Below are 19,965 nucleotides of genomic sequence, written 5' to 3' on the forward strand. Positions count from 1 at the left end.
AGTTTCTGCAATATCTGACTAGGATTAAAATATTAAAATGTGAGAAGATCAATTATTGAACCACATTCTTTATTCACTGACACTTTTTGTCAATTAAGCCAAGCTTCAGTTTCTCAGGCTTCCTACAGTATATTTTATTATGGTAATTTTTCTTTTTGCATTTTTACTTCAAGTTTGTCTGTTTTTTTTAAATTCCTAGATCACAGAGATAGACTGCTTCATAAGGCTCTGCAATGTAATAACACCATTTTATAAAAACTCTGCAAGAAGGAGTGTTCTCCATGATCATCTACTTCAGGGATGTATGGGATTTTCCTCAGACAGACCTTTTCCCCTTTCCCTTCCCAAAACAAGTCCATTCATGCTTTTTCTCACAGCTAGCCAAGAAAACGGTATTAAGTCCCTACTCTCGTTGCAGGAGTCCCTTCCCGCTGGTCAGTCCTATTTAGTGCCACGTCCCTCCGCACCAGCCACACAGTCTCAGCAGCGTTCACATTGCACCTCAGCATCTGCTGGAGGTGAGCAAGAGCATTATATCTGTATTATTAATTATATGTTATTATCCGTGAGGCGTATGGCAGAACTGGAGTTGCTCCGGCTCCTCTGTGGTGGGTAGCAGTGGTGGGGCAGCCTGAGCGACTGTGAGGACAAGGACAGATGATCCTCCAAAATTAGGACCAGAGTGGAGCAATTTCCCCTTGCAGGCACATGTAACAGATCTGGGGCTAATGGGTGATGAGGGGGCTTATTTTACTAATTTCTCCATGCCACCTCCTGACTTGGACACTAGCTAGTGCCTGGAAGCAGTACCAGTGACAAAGGAAAAGGGATGGTTATTGTCATGATTCCAGGCGCTTACATCGTTCTCCTCTCCAACCAGTCAGAAACTTCTTCTTCAGAACTTCTTTCAGGGTTATTTTTTAAACTGCAGTATTGGCATGATCTCCTTGTTAAATTCTCTTTTCAGTACTGACCCAGCATTGCCAGTTCTCAGATGTGCCACAACTCTTGATTTGAGGGTGTTTTGCCTATTTTGGGATAGAAAGCTATTGTCTCAAAGCCACTCCCGTGTTTCATATAGCCACTAACATTTCATGTGCCTACCACACAGCTACAGCATAACTGAAAGATACCTAAGCTAAGGATAAAATCAGCTGCCCTGCAAGACAAGGGGTTAAATTAGCTCTGAACTTTACAGCCATGCTCCAGTATCCAGCCTAGCCCTTCTGAAGCTACTTCAGATGCCTTCGTGTGACAGTGCTGACTGCACTTGCCTTTAAAGAGTTGGCTACACCACTTGCCTCTGTTTTCAATGAAACTAAATTCAAACCCTTTTGCAAAATGCCTCTTACTCAGCATCATGTTGGTGCTAGGCAAACTATGGTGGGTGTTAGCTACCAACTCATTATTTTGGAGGAAAAAGAGAGCAACAAAAAGAGAGGATTAACTTCAATCTGTTGGGCAAGACATTTTTTGTGGGCATGTTTGAGACTGTATTAGTGATGCTGTTCAGGGGAAGGATAACTTGCCCCATCACATACCAAATATAAGAAAAAAAGAAAAACATTTATACATTTATTATTCCAGAGCACCTTTTGATTTCCCTGGTGACTCCCTGGAACACTGGGGCTGCTGAGATTTTCAATTGAAGCAGTTGCTGCCCAAGTACCTACAATCACAAGTAATGAGGAAGCCACACAGGGAGCACAGCACAGCAGCCCTCTCCAAAAGCAAGTCCCCAGAAGGATGTTGCAGCTCCACTCGGGCAAGCTGCCACGTCCCATTTTTCACTTGTAGCAAGGCAAAGACCATTCCAGGATAGCGCAGCTGTCTCCTTCCCGGGCCATTCGTACCAGAGTTAGCTTCCCAAAGTGCTCCACTAGGAAGCACAGATTGAAGGCATGGGCAGGTACAAGGCTCTGGGGAATGGGACTCCTCTCTCCCTTTGGGCTGTATGTCAGAAATTACTCCCCTATGATAACATAAGATTTTGAGCACACTCAAAAATGTCGACTGTTAACTCAGAAAGAATTATTAGGATCCTCTTACTATTGTCTATAATTCATTTATAGCACTTGAAATGCCAAAGAGAGGCACTTCAACGTATGATGAAACTGAAGCAGATGCATGCAGCTCTTGATTGTACAACTGCTTATCCAGCAAATGCAAAGCAAAAAGTTCAGCAGCCAGTTGCTGGCAGCTTGGCTTGTCTGTCTGAATAGCTACCGGTAGCTTCTCAGCTCTGTCTCTCATTCACACATAGGAAAATGAAACAAAATACATTACATGATTTACCCAGAGAGCAGGAGTCATATCCCTGCTACTGGCCCATGCACCTGCAGCCCCTGGGAACAGAAATTTCTAAAACTTTAAGATGTTTTTTTGGTTCCTAGCCTTGGAAGAGTTTTAAATTCAAATTTGCCAGAGTTCACTGATGCACAGGACATTTGGAATAACTCAAGATATATGAACCTACTGATGAAAAATTAATAATGAGTTCACAATAATGAAGACAAAGTCCTGCACTGGTATATAAATATTCCCTTTATGCACATATAGCCTTTTCATGAAAAAACAAAAGGCATAAGGACACATCCATTTTAAGTTCCTTGGAGGACTCAGGAAGCTCAATCTCTGTATAACAGCACTTGTCTTTGCAACATTTACCATTTGCACAGTTCAGCCTTCCAGCTTCCCATGATCCTATCTAAATTTGAGCAGTAATCCAAAAAACCTACCTGACTTGTATCTTTGATTTGTTCTAACATTGGCCTTTAACACCCTGTGAAACACCCCTGTGTGTGTCGCACTGTGATTCTGAGGCGATACAAAACATTACGGGGAAGGCAGGTAGTTGACAGCTTTGGGGGTGGAGGTAGAAGAGCCGGGGTGAGAGGAGCAGAGGCAGTGGATGGATGTACAATGTATGTACATGTACATACCCTGAACTATCGCTGAGCACTGCTTTCCTAAGATGTGGGTGAGACCAGTGAGACCAGTGAGACCAGTGAGACCAGTGAGACCAGTGATCACGAGTGACCAGTGACCACACCATCCAACAAATACCGGCAGCAAGTGATCAGTCCATACATAGACTATTTCTCCATTTTACAGCCGCAGGAGAAAACCTTCCAGAGTCCGTGTCTGCATAAAGACCACTGTGTTTAACAGTCACAGTGGACCTATGTTCCTTAAATATATTTAATAAACTGCTGGCATCCTGAGGCAGTAAGCTCCACAAAGTGATTATGTGCTATCTGAAAAGCAACATTTTCCTCTTGATTAAAATAAGCTGTTTGTCAGCACTATATAGAGAGGAGGGTGACTCTTGCCTTGACAAGAAGCTGCGGTCGTCAGCTCAAGTGTGTGAGGGAGCAGTCACCAGTGGAAATCAGGAGAGCAGATGCTGCCAAGAGGAGATAATAAAGAGAATCAGCATCTTCCTCTATACACGAGGGTCAAGGGGCAGCAGGTACAGGCAAACACTGAGAAAAATAATTAACAAGTGGGAACTTTCTGGCAAGAATTAGCACAGCCTGTTCTTGTCACTTCTCTGGCAATATCCACATCATGAAAATGCCATTTGCCTTTCTGCATAGGGAACCTGCAGCAGAAATACGTTTGCATTTTGGTAAGTACAAACCCAGCTCACCAAGCTGGAGAACACACAGACAAAACCCACAAGGGCTCGTATCATCTCGGTTAGCTGAATGCACGGGCTTGGCTGAAAGGCTGAAGTGCTGGTCCTCAAAGCTATTTAAGCATCTAACTCCCACCCTAATCACAATTTCTGGCCTGGGCTTAAATCATTGTTAAATGCTTGATAGATCATATGAACAGGTTATCTGTTTGCAGAAACCATTGCAACAATTTCACCTGTTAGAAGCTATAATCTACAGGCTATTCATAATTCCTTGTTTGTAAGCTGTTCACTGTGATCTTAGAGAGAAACTACTTCAGGAAATTATTTTTCTTCCTTTTTTTAATTTTTTTTTTTTATGTTGCTTGCTAACATATAATTCAACAAGGAATTTCAAGCTACTAGCCAGGTAACTCAATAAATAAAAGCCAGGTAGCTGCCATGCAGTCTCTGTCTTCCAGGCTGAGTGATCACCCAATACTGCAACACATTTCGGGGGCATATTCATTTACTCTCCTGTACAGGTCCTTTTATCTGTCTTTTCTCCGCAGTGTCTGAACACTTTCCTGTAACACATTAAGCAATATGAATATTATACATCACCTCTATGGTTCTCTTTCTCATGTTCATGTAGGCGATGAGAGAAATATATTAATGTTAATGATCGCTTTATACTTCCTTAATACTTACCCTGCTTCCAGCTTTTCAGAGCAGGGACTCTTTCTTACTGGTTAGACCATTTGGGCTTAAAGCTCACTCTGGGTTTAAAATGTATTACAGTGGCAGCTTTGTATTTTAAGGGAGTAGTAGTAATGGATTTAGTAACCTCTCTAAAGCAGCATAAATTTGGGGTGCTTAGGGTCTGTGAGGCACTCACGGACTTTTCAAGCTGGTGGGCACCCCCAGGACGCTGCAGGGAGGGGTGGCACAGCATGACTGCCTCTCTGCCCCCAGCACCGTGCCAGGGATGCTCTCCAGAGCCCGCCCGTGCCCGTTGGGGCCGAAGCACCGCTGCCCCACCCTGCAGTGCTCACTGTGTGAGGCTGCAGGTACCACCAGCGGCCCTCCCTGATAATTTATTACCGATGCTAACTGTTCCAAAAGCAGCATGGGAGATTCAGTGACTGTGGGTCTCACTGAGGTTTCAGTGTGTTGCATCCTGGCTGTTCCCCTCTAGCCACTTTCCAGTGCTTGAGAGCAACCAGTTTCTTCTCATCTGATTTCTGAAAGTCATCTCTGATTCCTCCAGTCAGTGCACTGATATTTCATCATTCATTGCTGTTTATATTCAGTGGCACCATATATGAAACAGCCCAGTAACATTTTCATATGAAAGGTGTTATGGACAGACAGTTCAGGCAATTGTGCTACATTCCTGTATGAGTTGCTCCAAGAGAAAAAGTCTTCAGTCTGTCTCCCCATCTACTCAGTCTCCCTTCAGCATTTCTCTTCCAGCTGTCCCAGAGCCTACAGACAGCGGCTCCTCTAAGCTGCTGTTCCCTCTTCAGAAACAATTTTTGAAAAGCTATATCATGATGTAAAAAAAAATCCCCTATTAGTACTTATCTTTCCGCTAACATGATTTCCAGTTGTTTGTAGGCTTTGTTTAATGTCATCTTTTCAATTTAAATGTTCTTATTCAAAGATAAGAAAAACAATTCACCGACTTGCATTTCTTTTATCTGTCCTAATTAGTTTTCTAATTAATTCATAACTCCAAAAGCCTTCATTTATTTCATGTTTCAATTTAACTTCCGAGCTGCCATAATCAGATTAGCAATCAACCCATTTTGAATATATTTCTTCTCACAGGAAGCTGGGAAAGCTCATACAAAACTGCCTCTGCGTATCTAATCAGCTTACAGTTTCTGCTTTGTTCTCCCAGTCTAATTTTCAAGTTTGCAGGCATCCCACTCAATCTGATGTGAACTTATCCATACAGGAATGATTCTTTCCCCCAGCAACAGCTCTGTTATTAATAGTTAGTTGCGTTACAGTGCTTGGAAAGGAATCAAAGGGGTAGGGAACTGGGTTACAGAGCCGCACGACGCCTCCCGGGCACAGGTATGCAGCGGCACCCAGGCCTCTGGGTTTAGTTTCCCAAACCGTTGCTCTCCCTGCAGTGCCAAACTGTACCACTCCTCAGCAGCGACAAGTGACATTTCACTGTCGTCTTTGGAAAGCAGTCCATTAAAAAGTACAGACAGCTGCAGATCAAAAAGCATGTGATCAGGCAGAAACAGATAGCAGGGAGTTGTATCCTTCTCCAAAACAGTCTCACTACATCGCTCTGATTCAGGAAAGCATCACCCGTTGGAAAAGCACTTAAACGTGTGCTGGTCTTTGAATATACACTCGGTCCTGCTGAAGTCTCTGAAAGATAAGCATCCTCAAGAGCATCTTGAATAAAGACAGACTTAGCATGTGGTTACACTCCTTAGTTGATTTGGGATCTGGAAAATGTAACCCAAAAAGTCGAAAATCATTGTCATGGCAGATTTACAGAGCATCACAACACTGTCTGTGCCTATCACACAGCAACACTGAGATTTCGTATTCAACTAATACTCTCCTTCTTGCCAATTTTGCCCTGGAAATGGAGAAATTATACAACATTTCCTATAGCATCCCTTCTAATCTTTCTGCTATCAAACTTCAGAGATATTCAGAACCTTCTCCCCCATGGTAATATTTATAACAGTTTTCTAAGAATCCTAATAAACACTGTCTCATTTTTGTGCTCTCCTTCAAGTAGTACCTGACACCACAAAGAACTAATTCAAAACAACCCGAACAAACCAATGGTTCACACCACGTTCACAGTCTCTATACCTTAGAAGACTTTTTTTAAAAATGACATAGCATGCTATTTTCTTTCCTATGTGTGTGAAGAGGCAGGAAAATGTTAAGAAATTAATTTACATAAATAAAGAGCTTTTTCATTTACGTAGACACACATGAAGAAGCAATTGAGAGAATCACATTATAATAACTTTAGCACAGGTATTGCAAGTGCAAATTTTTCAACTTTTTGGACACATAAAAACCATAAATATTTTAAAACTTAACTAAACATTTACCACCCTACTCCCAGAAAGCCCTTTAGTGTCTCGCCAAGGTTAATGCAATGATTAAAATATGGACACATATAGAAGTAGAGGAATAATACTTACAATGACATGTTCTACTGTGTTACGCTGAGGACAAGTTTAGTTGGATAAAAGCTACTACGTGAGAGTTTTACCAAGGCTCAAAGGTTCATGCATACAGATGAAGAAAGCCTTGAAGAAGACAGATACAAAAAAGAATTTAAAATAAATATAAATAGCCATGTATTTGTGTAACACTGAAGTTTCTCTTGCTTTTAAAATCATTCAGAAGAAATCTAAATGGCATGACATGGCAATGCAGTTTAAATTAAGTCACCCACATTAATCAATATTCATTTATTCTTATAGCAAGTAATATAGCAGTGTTGTCAACATTTCATCTTTAAAAAAGGCTTAACAACATTAAAAACAGCTCTCATGATGAGAGAAAATTAAACGTGTGCTCATCCTTGCTAAAGAATACATGTATTGCTCCTATCGTGTTATTATACTAGCTTTCAGTGAATTCATAGTATGTGCATGTGTGCACATTAAACATTTGTACTCATGAACTGCAGATTCAGGGCTGAAACTGCTAATTGTGCAACTGCATGAAAATTAAAAAAAGAAAAAGCCAGAAAGATTTTTCTTCTTTTAAAAACATTCTGCACATGCTCTCATGTAAAACATTGCAGTAGCTGACAGTACCCAGATTCGGATGTCTGTGTGGGCTGAGTGGGAAATAATCTTCCATTAATTTTCAGATAACTTCTGGATGCCATGAGTGGCATGATGTTCAATGTCATGTTTTTCTTGCTTTTTTTTTTTGACAACAGAAACCCATTCAGAATTCAGCTGTTTATAAAAGCAACCTGAAGAACACGTCAGAGGAGGGGACACAGCTGTACCTGTCACGCTGCAGTGCACAGGCATCGCAGCACGCTCTGAGTCTGTCCCCTCAAAAAAGCACAGCTCTAGATAGCAACAAAGCAATTTTAAAAAGGGTTATAGCAAAGGAGTGAATACGTGCCAGCATCTCAGTTCGTCCCCAGCATATAGTAATGCCAGGCATGGGTACGAAAGTGAGGTCTTCTGGGTTTGGGCTTCAGAACTACTCTCACACTGCAGCCTATAGTCCAGCCACATTTTGATGCATTTCCAACATCCTGAGGGGCTGTTCAGAAGACCCCGGATGCTCCTACGTGCTACATATGCAAAGTGCAGGGACTGTACGCCATCGTCTACCCATCCATCCACACAACACATTTCTACTGGTCAGGAGAATGAAAGTTTACCAAGGCAGAAATCAAACCTGCAAGCAGAGCAGTTTGAGGGCTTTAACCTATTTGCAGTTGCCTCCTGCTGCGCAGTTTGTGCGTCACTTGGGTTTGTCACCTCTGAGGGACACTGAAATGCCAGGCAGAGGTGCATTAAGATTATGCAGCATTAGAAGATCGATATCTGTTAAATCTGCAATTTCTACATTCCCCCCTCTTCCCCCCCGTCCCACTCAGTACTGCCAGCCCAATAGAGAGAGAAACCCTGGGCAGTGGCATTGCTGGACAGGAGCCGAGGCAGCAAAAGCAGAGGAACAGCAGAGCGTTATGGGCCCAGACTGGGCACACCAGTAATGCAGCGCAATGCTATGCTTTGTAAAGCAATCTTTTATATATAATCCATTATGGGATGAAGGACGTGACAGTTCAGAGAACGTGTCACTTTTTAACACCGTGCCTGCGTATGCGTTATCCTCTCTTACAAACGCCTTCTGCCTGCAGTGCAGGCACAGGGGGTGTCAGCAGAGCTGGTGCACTAAGGCGTAGCACTCAGCTGCTTTTAGCAGTGTCTTAATGCTTTTCTTGCTCAAAAAAAAAATCTTGCTCAAAGGATTTAATACTTCCCATCACCTCCTTTTGCTACGCATCCCTCTGTCTGACACGTAGATAATGAAAGTGTACTCTTCCTATTTTGGTATCTCGTACTGACAATCAGCTGCAGGGAAAACACAGTCAGTCAGTATTTGACAGGAATGAAAGAGAAAGCGGGCTGAGTTTGACCCGTGCAATAAGTTTCAAAGGCAATCCCATAAACTCTCCTCAGCAAGGCTGGAGTCTAACAATACCAGCTGTCGGAGATGCTCACCCCTTTGCAAAAGTCCCTAGCTCCAGCAGCAGTTCCCGTAGCCCACTAAATCATATCTTTATCAGAAGAATACAGGAGTGTATAAGAGCTCCGACAAGCACATGACTGGCCATACATCCCTATGTTTTAGGATTATGAGTGAGCCTGAAGTGAAAACCAGAAACTTTTAGGCAGAAATAGAAAGTGGGTCCCTCTCCTGCTCATGGCCACCGCACTGCCCACAGCCACATGTGCTGAAATACCTGGGTGCCTGGGACCAGAGTGACCTGGGATGCTTGCCGGGGGGCTGGCAAACTCAGATTCATGGGGGAAAAGCTTCAAGGGTTTGGCAGCCTGGATGACACAGAGTAGAAACATCCATTTGCTAAATCCACTGAGGCAACCAGCATTTCACTGTTTCAATATTTCTGAAGCTCAGATTAATCTGACTCCAATACTAGATTTTCTGAGCTATGAAGATGGTTTTAATATTGATCCTTTTTGTATTCTCTTACATCAACTACTACTTGCAAGTGGATGGAAATCCTCCAGGAATATTGCAAATGAGAAATGGTTTGACAAAACCTGAGATATTTTATCTACGGAGATGCTCCTTATACTGGAGGAAATAAGAACCCTTCACTAAGCACTTGGGAAATATTCATTATTTATAAAACCAAAAACCACTCTCAGGTCTCTATTTATGTACTTCTATGTCAAAAGCTTTTACATTACTCTTATAAGTATCAGAGCCTGTTTTTTTGATGTTGAAATTTCACATCCTTACTGAAAATTTAGTCTTCCAATAACTTGCAGCCCCCCACCGGTACTGGAGTTGATTCGCTACTGCTGCATCTCTTAGTGAGTATTAAACCTATGCTGAGGTCAAAAAGCAGTTGTATCCCTTTAATGTAGTCTTAGCACTAAAATGCCCTGAATGGCTACTGCCTTGCCTTCACGTTCATCCTCTTCCTTTGTATTGCCACAGATGTGCAGAAGGCATCTGGTCCTTCCCATTCAGTTCTCTAAAAGCTAAATTCTTTATTGGTTTCTATCGTCTCTGACCTTCCAGGAACGGAAAGGAGATGAGAGTGACACAGGTTTCAAAATTACTATGGATGGAATAAGTAGCTACAAATATTTTTCTTTATGTATGAAAACTAATGACAGCAGAGAACACCAAAATAAGTCTTTAAGACATTTCCTAACTGGAGGGAGAAATAAATTAAAACGTGCAATAAAAGTTTTATAGCAGTTAGTGATTTCACTTTGGAAAACCTGCTAGGAACAAAGTTAATGGCATAATAAATTCTTTTTTTGTGAGAAATGATTATTTGGGTTTTTAAGGTTTGACAATTTCTTGTAAATCTAATCAGCCAGCTAGCAATTAATAACATTAAATTGCTTCACGTCTTTCTGCACAAGCACCATCATGCTGCGTCAAGGCATACACCTTCGAATGCTCAGATTTCTCTTACAGGCTAGTTCATATTAGCTGCATGCACACAAAAGAAAGCATTTCTAAAAGTGTTAAGTAACTATATCAGCACAAGCTCAGGGGAAGGGATCAGAAGACACAAGATTTCTACCCGCATGGTTGGAAGACCCTTTATTTTACTTCGGTTTCTGCCTGGCCTATCTTTTGTGTTTCATTTTAACTCGAGGAAAGAAGCAGGTAATTTGAGTCTGACATGTCTCAAATCAACACTCAAACCCTCTAACTTACTGTGTTTTCATCTGTTACGCTTTTGATCTTTGAAAGGACAGAAATCTGTTTGAACCAAATTATTTTTCACCGTTGTGGATGACAGCACAATTTTTAGCCACAGCCTAAGTTCAGATGAGGAACGAGGCAGTGCCAAAATGTCAAAGCCAGGGAGCTAGAGATAGCTTGGGTACTTTTGTTAATTTGGATCCAAGATGATATACTGGACCACAGGGCACAAAAAAGAGTTGGCGGTTGAAATAAACATTAAAAAGATAAGTGGGACAATCAGAGTTCAAACACAAAATTCAAGAGGTCCATCTCCTTTATAACCCCCGCTTCAGAGTTTCGCTTTAAAACTGAACTCACCCGAGTTTAATGGCGAGAGATGATGTGAAGATGAATCAGTGGTTGGCAGCCTGAAGTGAAAATTCATGGCATCATTGCACAGGAAAGGAGGCAGCGCGGTGCTGAGTGAGACTTAAAATCTATATTTGTCCATTATAATACTTTTTCTAAGTTATTACATATCCCTAAGAAAAATGAATGTGCTACAGTGGCTTTATTTAAACCTCAGTGGAGTTTTAAGTTATTTGGATTTTGTCTTTGCGCAATTTCATCTATTGCTCTTCTTGTCTCCCATCAGCAGACAAGTAAGTCAAAATCCTGTTACAAAATCAAGTAGCTTTTCATCTTCAAACGTTAATTATCACAAACTCTGTGTGAAGCTGGCGAACATCACTGCCCTCCATTCCTCAAATAAGGAGACAGACAGCAGCAAAGCAGCTTTCCTGAAACCAGAGAAACTATCCCAGAGCCCGAAATGAGATTTAATTTCTGTGCTTTTATAAACTGAGCAGTGGCACTGACAGTGCACCCATGACGAGTGTCACTGGGCCCTAAGTCAGCAAACACTTTAAATGACTCTTTTGAAAGTCTGTAGAAGTGAACAAACATCTTCATGGTAGAGCCATCTACTGGAACTTGCCCGGTGTAATTCTGTAGATACTTAGCTCAGGCAAAATGTTGTCTAGGCTGGCATCCCTACAGGCATACACAGAGCTAACAGATCGATCCAAGGCAGAAACTGTAGGCAAATGTTAGTAATAATATAATGCCAAGAAAGGCAGTGCAGTTCTTCACCTCTGCACATGATTTTAACATCACACAGGCGAGAGGGCATGAACCCTTGCTCCCCAAACTGATCTAGTTTCAGACTGTCTCTCCCAGCTGGAACAAACCTTGCTTTTGCCACAGCAGTTCCCTTTGCCTCCTGTTCAATGTAGAATCACAGAATCGTTAAGGTTGGAAAAGACCCTTAAGATCATCAAGTCCAACCGTTAACGTAGCACTGCCAAGTCCACCACTAAACCATGTCCCTAAGCACCACATCTACCCTTCTTTTAAATACCTCCAGGGATGGAGACACAACCACTTCCCTGGGCAGCCTGTTCCAATGCTTGACCACCCTTTCGGTGAAGAAGTTTTTCCTAATATCCAACCTAAACTTCCCCTGGCGCAGCTTGAGGCCATTTCCACTCGTCCTGTCGCTTGTTACTGGGGAGGAGAGACCAACCCCCACCTCGCTACAGCCTCCTTTCAGGCAGTTGTAGAGAGCCATAAGGTCTCCCCTCAGCCTCCTCTTCTCCAGGCTAAACAACCCCAGCTCCTTCAGCTGCTCCTCATAAGACTTGTGCTCCAGACCCTTCACCAGCTTCGTTGCCCTCCTCTGGCCACGCTCCATCACCTCCATGTCCTTCTTGGAGTGAGGGGCCCAAAACTGAACACAGGACTTGAGGTGCAGCCTCACCAGTGCCCAGTACAGGGGCACCATCACCTCCCTGGTCCTGCTGGCCACACTATTCCTGATACAAGCCAGGATGCCATTGGCCCTCTTGGCCACCTGGGCACACTGCTGGCTCATGTTCAGGCAGCTGTCGACCAACACCCCCAGGTCCTTTTCTGCCAGGCAGCTCTCCAGCCACTCCTCCCCAAGCCTGTAGCGTTGCATGGGGTTGTTGTGACCCAAGTGCAGGACCCGACACTGGGCCTTGTTGAACCTCATACAGTTGGCCCCGGCCCATGGATCCAGCCTGTCCAGATCCCTCTGTAGGGCCTTCCTACCCTCCAGCAGATCGACACTTCCACCCAACTTGGTGTCATCTGCAAACTTACTGAGGGTGCACTCGATCCCCTCATCCAGATCATCAGTGAAGATATTGAACATTCCCAGATATTTGCTGGGATTCTTATTAGGCTATGTAGAAAAGGCATCAGAACAGATAAACTCCACTTTTCAAGAGCTCTTTGGAAGTGTAATAGCCCTTAACCACAATTTGGTTTTTTTTCAGTTGAGCAAAATGTTTATAACAATTGGCATAGCCTGGGTGTTCCTCAGGACAGAGCCTGTATCTGCCTGTCCACGGGAACTTGTGCAATGAACTCCCTATCCTTGGCTAAGGCATTTCACATCTTACCACAATATAAATCCTGCTCCAAGCATAAAATACATCACTTTTATCAAAAGTCTCTCACTTCAAAGGGAAACCGCAGTGGAATGGAGCATCAAACAGATCCATGGGGCTCATAAGCATTTATAAGCCTCCTAAAAGCAAAACTCTTACGGTTCATCTTCTCAGCTAAAAAACCACTCAGTTTTAACTTCTTCTTTTTAACACTGAAATACTGTAATATCTGTGAGCTATCCGAAGCCCACAGTGAAGGTAACTCAGTTATCTTGGTCACTCCCATGCACAGAGTTCAGTGCTGAGGACAACCCACACCAGTTCACACACCACATCACCTTATTTCTTTTACACGCTTTTCAAGGGTACATAGAAACCATTTGCTCATCCAGGAGCAGGCAGCTGGGTTATGCCCACACAGTTTCGCTGATGGTGGAAGCAGCCTGTCCTGCTGCAAGGAAGCCTGCAGCAGCCCCCAGAGGAGCAGCAGCCCCGGCGGGTGGTGGCTTTCCCCAGCCCCTCACCCAGCTCAGTGCCACCCACAACTGCCCTCCACACCCCAGACCTCACCACTGCCCAACAAGGAGGGCAGCAAGTTACTCAGCCCTTAGCCTTGAGGCAGCCACATCACGTTCTGCCACCACTGAGGAGGCAGCGTGAGGCAGCTCCCTGGGCAGATGACAGGGAGCTGGGAAATTTGACTGATTATGGGTTCCCCACAAATGCTTATTATTGGATAATTAATCACGAGAGCTAATTCTCACTCCACCACTGCTGCAAAATGCAGCGTGACGGTTGCTGTACAGCGATGTTGCACGCACATGCTATGAAAGGTCAGCTCCTCTGAGCAAAGCCAGGCCACCACAGCAGCGGTGTGTCAGGGCCAAACACAGGCAAAACACATAGCCCAGCACAACAGGTCCATGGTGCAGCATCACATACTCCCTTATCAGCTCTTCCCTGCTTTTTGGTCTTTTTAAAAATGAGTAAAATTAGACTTTTAAAAAATCTTATTACCAGTGAGGAATTTGATAGCAAAGAACACAGTTTCATGCAAAACTCAGTGTACTTATTCCTATAAAAATAATGTTTGAAAGTTTCTACTCAATTAGTGCTGCCAGTGCAAATTGTTTTCACTGGTAATGACGTGATAAAATGTTAAACAGCAGGTGGGAGCTCCATTACTAAATGCCCAGGAGGAAACCAGATGAAGGATGTTTTTCTGTCTGCTGAGAATTGACCATTATTATAATTGCGTAACCTTTTCTAAAAAGGGGTACAAAGCTAAGTTTTCATGACCTTAAATGCTTCACATAACTTCACACATCATATGCCATTGTTGTTCGTATCGTGTCACTTGATATTCATGACAATCCATAAAGTCTATCATTTGTGATAATTGATGTCATTAATATACATTCTTTGAAGGCCTTTCTGTAATCATTAGCTAACCATATGGGATGTAAAATCAATGATCTGAACTATGTCATTAATAATAAGTTAGGTGTGAATGAGTTTTTTTCCCAAAATATGAATTCTGCAGGTTATTTAATTTCTGTTATTACTGTAGAGAAACAATAACCTTGACACAACCCAACACAGTTGTTCAATGCTGGCTCCTTTTTTTTTAGTGAGAAAAAGTCGACATTATTTTCTATATACCATGCAAAACATTAGTCCCAGATAAATTAAAACTTTCCAGGGGAAACACTGAGAACCAAATCTTTTCTAATGTAATTACCTAAATAAAGTGTCCGAGTACTGATAAAAATCCTGTGATGTCTGAGAGACAAGGAGAAAAATAAAATTTTGCCTCTAAATTCATGGATAGTGCAGTATTTTCTTTATTTCCTCCTCCTCTCCATAAAAATCCAGAGGACTTTACACTCCGTAGGCTGTTCTCAAAGGCACAAGCGTCAAGTCACAGAGAAAACAATAAAAAGGAAATCACACAATCTCCTCTTTTCTATACTGTCTCTTTTCATAACTTTTTTCTCATAAATCAAGTCACAGATGGGCTTTGCCTATTGTCCCTACACTCCCTTGGCAGGGAGGGAAGAGATCACTGCAGTCACCAGGTTTAACTCCAGCTACTGATGATGGGAAGAGGACTGCTCCTTCCCAGGGACATACCCAGGTCTCGCAGTGGTGAGGACACTACAGACGCTGCCCAAAGCAGGACCAAAGGGATGCAGGGACATCACACGTGCTAAATCCGCCTCATGAACTGCCTGACCTCAATTCTGAAGCTTGTTCAGAGCTTGTTGTCTAAATGCTGCGTGGCTTTTAAAGCACTTCAAGACAGGAACATCAGCAATTTTTTTTTCCAGCTGAGAGAATGGATGGACCAAGAAGACAGGTTTCCTGGCTCAGTACTGTCTCGAGGCATATAAAGCACTGTAAGTGCTATTTTCTCCTGTGAACTTTGAGCCAAAGCCTATTGAGTCTTCCTGACCTCTGTCACGCTGGTATTTTAGATCTAAGCCGACGAGGGCAGTGTATCATCAATGCACCCAGAGCAAGCAGTGGGCAGGGGGCACTCAGAGGCCAGCGCGGCTCCCGGCTCCTGGGGAAACACAGCAGCAGAGGTATTTGAAGCTTGGCTCTGAGAAGCAGTGAGCAAAGGTTACAGGGCATAAGCCTGGGAGAGACTTTCTCCTGGAGACACAGTGGGAGATGGCGTCCTGTCCAGAAGTGAGATCCCTCCGGGTGCCCTCTTCCCCTCTCCCTGCCTGCCCAGGGTGGGCAGCACTGGCCCCGTCATGCCAGCCCTGGGGAGGAAGAAAAACAGCGCTAAGAAAGCAAAGAGAAACCTGTGGCTGTGCCTTATCTTAACAGAAGGTGCTAACATGCCCCAGTCATGGGTGCTGAGCACTCCTGGCTATCATTGTATCCCCATCTGTACACTCATGCAGATCCCAAGCTCTAATTTCTACTGTCTCTTCTCCTCTTGACTGAAAACTCCCCGAAATGACAGTTTTATAAGAGAGATGTTGCTGAAGACAAGATCTGACTGACAACATCTTTACAAATGAGGTGCTGTCAGGCAGAATGCATCTTAATTTGTGGACTCACAAAGAAAACCGTTTAAAATGTTTACTCATAAACTCAGCAGATTTGCTACAAAGAAATTAAAATATATTAAAGCCTAGAAAAGTTTAATGCCATTTTATGAGAACTACTTTAAAGAATATTACCTCACTACGTAAATAATACTTTGCTGATTAAAACTGAATAATTACCAGTGGAAAAAGCAGCAATGTGGCTGTGAATGCCTGAAAAATCACCGATGACACCACAGATAAAGAGAGTGTATCTGCTTTTGCCCCATAGGAATATACTAGTAAAGCCCATTTTTTTTGTTCGGTTGTTTCAGAATGCTGACATTTGTCCCGGGAAACTTCTTGTAGTTTCACAACAGAAAATTTCCTTTTCAAAACAGTTTCCAGTGAAAGAAATGGTTGTTCACAGAAGTCCAGGCTGCCTCTAGCCTCTGCCATGTATTTACTAAATCATCATGGACACAAATTTCTCTTTGCAGTTTACTATCCATTAACAGTATAAGCACTTTGCTGCAAAACGAAACAGTTTACCATGCTAAGTGTCCCCCACAGGGAGGCACCTCACTGCAGCTTCTTGTTTTCTATGCGCACCCCAGAGCTGGACACTCGCCAGCATAGGGTAAGAGAGGGAGGCTGTGGTTGCAACTGGGGTGTTCGAATTTCCATACTTCATTTCCTTCAGCATGGTGCAGAGTTTCTGTTTTCATCGGAGATCAAGATAGCTTTGATCAGGCTATTTTTATTTTGTATTACACTTTTTCATTGCTGCATGATCCCCTCTTCTTGTCTTGAACTGGACCACAATGAGTTATTCTCCCTGCTTTCACTCATCCATTCTTTGGGGAAAAAGAAAGCAAGGCAATCACACTGTAGGGACAGCAGCATCTTTTTTTTATAAAGATCTTCTGGGTGTTTGTCAGCGAGGCTGGGGTTTATTCTCATCCCTTAGTTAGAACCAGAGGAACATCCTCAAGAGGCTGAAATAGCATTTGGGTACCTGTCAAATTTGCCTTTCACTAAAACTCATTTCCTTGCAGTCTGCTTGAATTAATTCTGGTGGCCGACACATGACTGTCCTGGCTGACTACGAAGTTCATTTCAGATTTCATAGAAACTGTGTTCCTGGATACTTCTTGAAAAGATATTTGTTTTCATGCTAAATTTAATTATTTTAATTACCAACCATAAGAATTTGCTTTCATTACATTCACATAAAGCATTGCATTTTCCCCCTCCTACAATCACTAACCAACTCACATAAAAGAAAATACATTAAATTGATTTTCTTCCATAGGAAATACATCAAGGAAGGAAAGGATTGATTTCCCTCCATAGGAAACAAGACATAAATGTTTTTAATCCAGCTGCTGCATTCAGTTATCATGTACAGTATGAAAAACTGTGCCATAAAAATGAAATTAAATGCATAATAGCACAGACCACTATTCCGTCATGTTATCTTAAAGTATCCAGTGTTTTGGCAGGACACAACATAAACCTTTAAGCATTACCTACACCTGTCTATTCTCGAACAGGGTCCAGTACTTATTTATGTACCTTTCTGGGATGCTCTTTAGAAAGGACCATGGTTTGTCATCTGTCTCTGATTTCAGTGAGCAGACTCTGAATGCAATCATACTTACTGAATTTGAGCAAGAGTGGCAAATCTCACAATGTGCTATGGCAGACTACACTCTTCCATCGTATATCAATCCCATGAAGATTTATAACTGAGGATATAATTCACAGCCAGCTTTAAAGGTTTTATCTCAGGGCTGCACCATCCTTGACTTTAAAATCATCCATGCAGATTTTCACGGGTCAAAGATGTAATTACATCACATTTTAATAAATTTTGTGGCCTGTATAAGGCAGAAAAAAGACAAAACTAAAATACCAGATCCAAGCACTGCAAAGGTTGCAGCTCGACTGATATGTTAAAGCTTGGGCTAATCCTTAGTGGAAATACCTTAGTCATTATATCCTTCTGAGGTCATTATCATGGACAAGCTGCTGCTGAACAGAAGGATTCCCCCATATATTACATTTGCAAAAATAATTCCCAGCATCTTGTCTTTTCTGTATTGCATGCACAAGGAGGGAACACAGTTTTCTGTGATCTAAATGCCCGGAGCAGATGCTGAGTGCTCTACAGGGGATGTTGTCTGCTGTTCATGCAAAAAGGATCCATGTCTCACCACACCCCTCAGTCTGGGCAGGTAGCAGGACCCAGGGAAACGCAGCAGGCCTGACCTGTGCCATCAGTGTCCCCAGTAAAGGAGGGATATTCACTTGCTGCTGACTGATTCACTTCTGAGCCTTCTGCTGCCTTGAACGCAACATTTACATTTCTCTTTCTTTTCAAGCCCATTTCCCCAGTTAACAACCGCTAGATCTTCTTTGATCAGTATTCAGTAAAAGTCAGGCAGATGCAATCCTTTTGGATGGCATTTTCTATATCTGTAAACAAAATATCAGCAAAAGGTTGAATCTGTTCTGTCTTCCAAATGGAGAGGGACACAGTTATTGATCTAGACGTTAGACTGCCATTTTATTGAAAGAAAGACTGATTATCTTTGTATCTAAACTGGCAGAAGATATCAATAAGAAACATCCTATACTTAGCACAAATGCAGGCAGCTCCTATTTTAGGGGTAGTATGTTGGCCATTAGCAGAGACATCACTTTCCTCACTGTTCTTTAACAGTCATTATCTGCCATTAAAAAAAAAGATGATCAGTTTTAGATCAATACATCTGAAATCAAATACATGGAGTGTCATAACTGAAACTGGAGATTAAATGCAGCTTCTAGGGTCTTCTTTTTAATTGTTCAACAAAATAAACAACCCTAGTTCTTCTAATTGCCCTCTGCCATCAGTGTCCCAGAAGTGTCCATGTCTAATCTCTGTCTTTGGTTTTGATTTATCTGTGAAGTTCCTTTTAATGTCATGAGAGTTGTACATGTTAAGGCTAAAAATAATCAGAAAGAGAAATACCAGCATACTTGCTTTAGCCATGCATTCATCATATCTAAGTTGTGCAGATGACATGAAGAAAACGTCCCACAAAGAGCAGAAGTAGTCATGTTCTAACCACTCTGCAAAGGCAACCAGAAATGCTGGTGGTCATTTGGTGTATGCAGGAGACAATTTGTATGTAGTTGGTTTGTGCTCACTGTGTGAATGTGCTGCTTTCAAAGATGCAGGTACCAGCGTAGGCTCTGCAAGGCTTTTCCTCACTCTTGTAGCCCCTACACTAGGTTTCTACCTTACTCAGACAGAATTTTATTCATCTGCCTTTCTAATATTATTCTCAAAGGATTTGACCGCCTTTATATTTTTCACCAAAGCTCAAACTGGTTCCTTGACAGGCTTTAATAATAGTTACTCAAGGGATGCGAAGTCAAGAGTCTCCTACAAGAGTATCACGCTCATTTGATGTTCATTTATAGACCAAAGAGTAAACAAATCCACAAAAGGCATTCAGGGATGCACTGTCAGCCACGCTGGTAAAATACCCCAGACTCATCCTGGGAGATTTCAGCACTTACATTGGCAAGATCTCACATGAAAGGAAAGAACTACTTTGAAAATAAGAAAATGCCTTTTGCCTAGGATTTTTTAAGTCCTTAAGTTTATGGGGACACACAAGATATAAAGCCATGTCGATGTTAAGTCTCACAACCAGCTACAGTCCCAAACACTTTGCCTTCTTGCTAGTTAACGGTTTAAGTTTCTGCAGGCAGCAAGCCAGACCCACAGCATTTGTCAGACCACAGATGTTAAGGCTTATCCTTTATCTGTCTGCGCTGCTGGTCAGGAGATGCTGCAGGTCTCCCTGAGCTCAATTTCAAGGGAACAGGCTAATTTCTTTAACTGATT

Source organism: Platalea leucorodia (assembly GCF_965183815.1).
Source record: "Platalea leucorodia genome assembly, chromosome: 5".
In the NCBI taxonomy this organism is placed as follows: Eukaryota; Metazoa; Chordata; class Aves; order Pelecaniformes; family Threskiornithidae; genus Platalea; species Platalea leucorodia.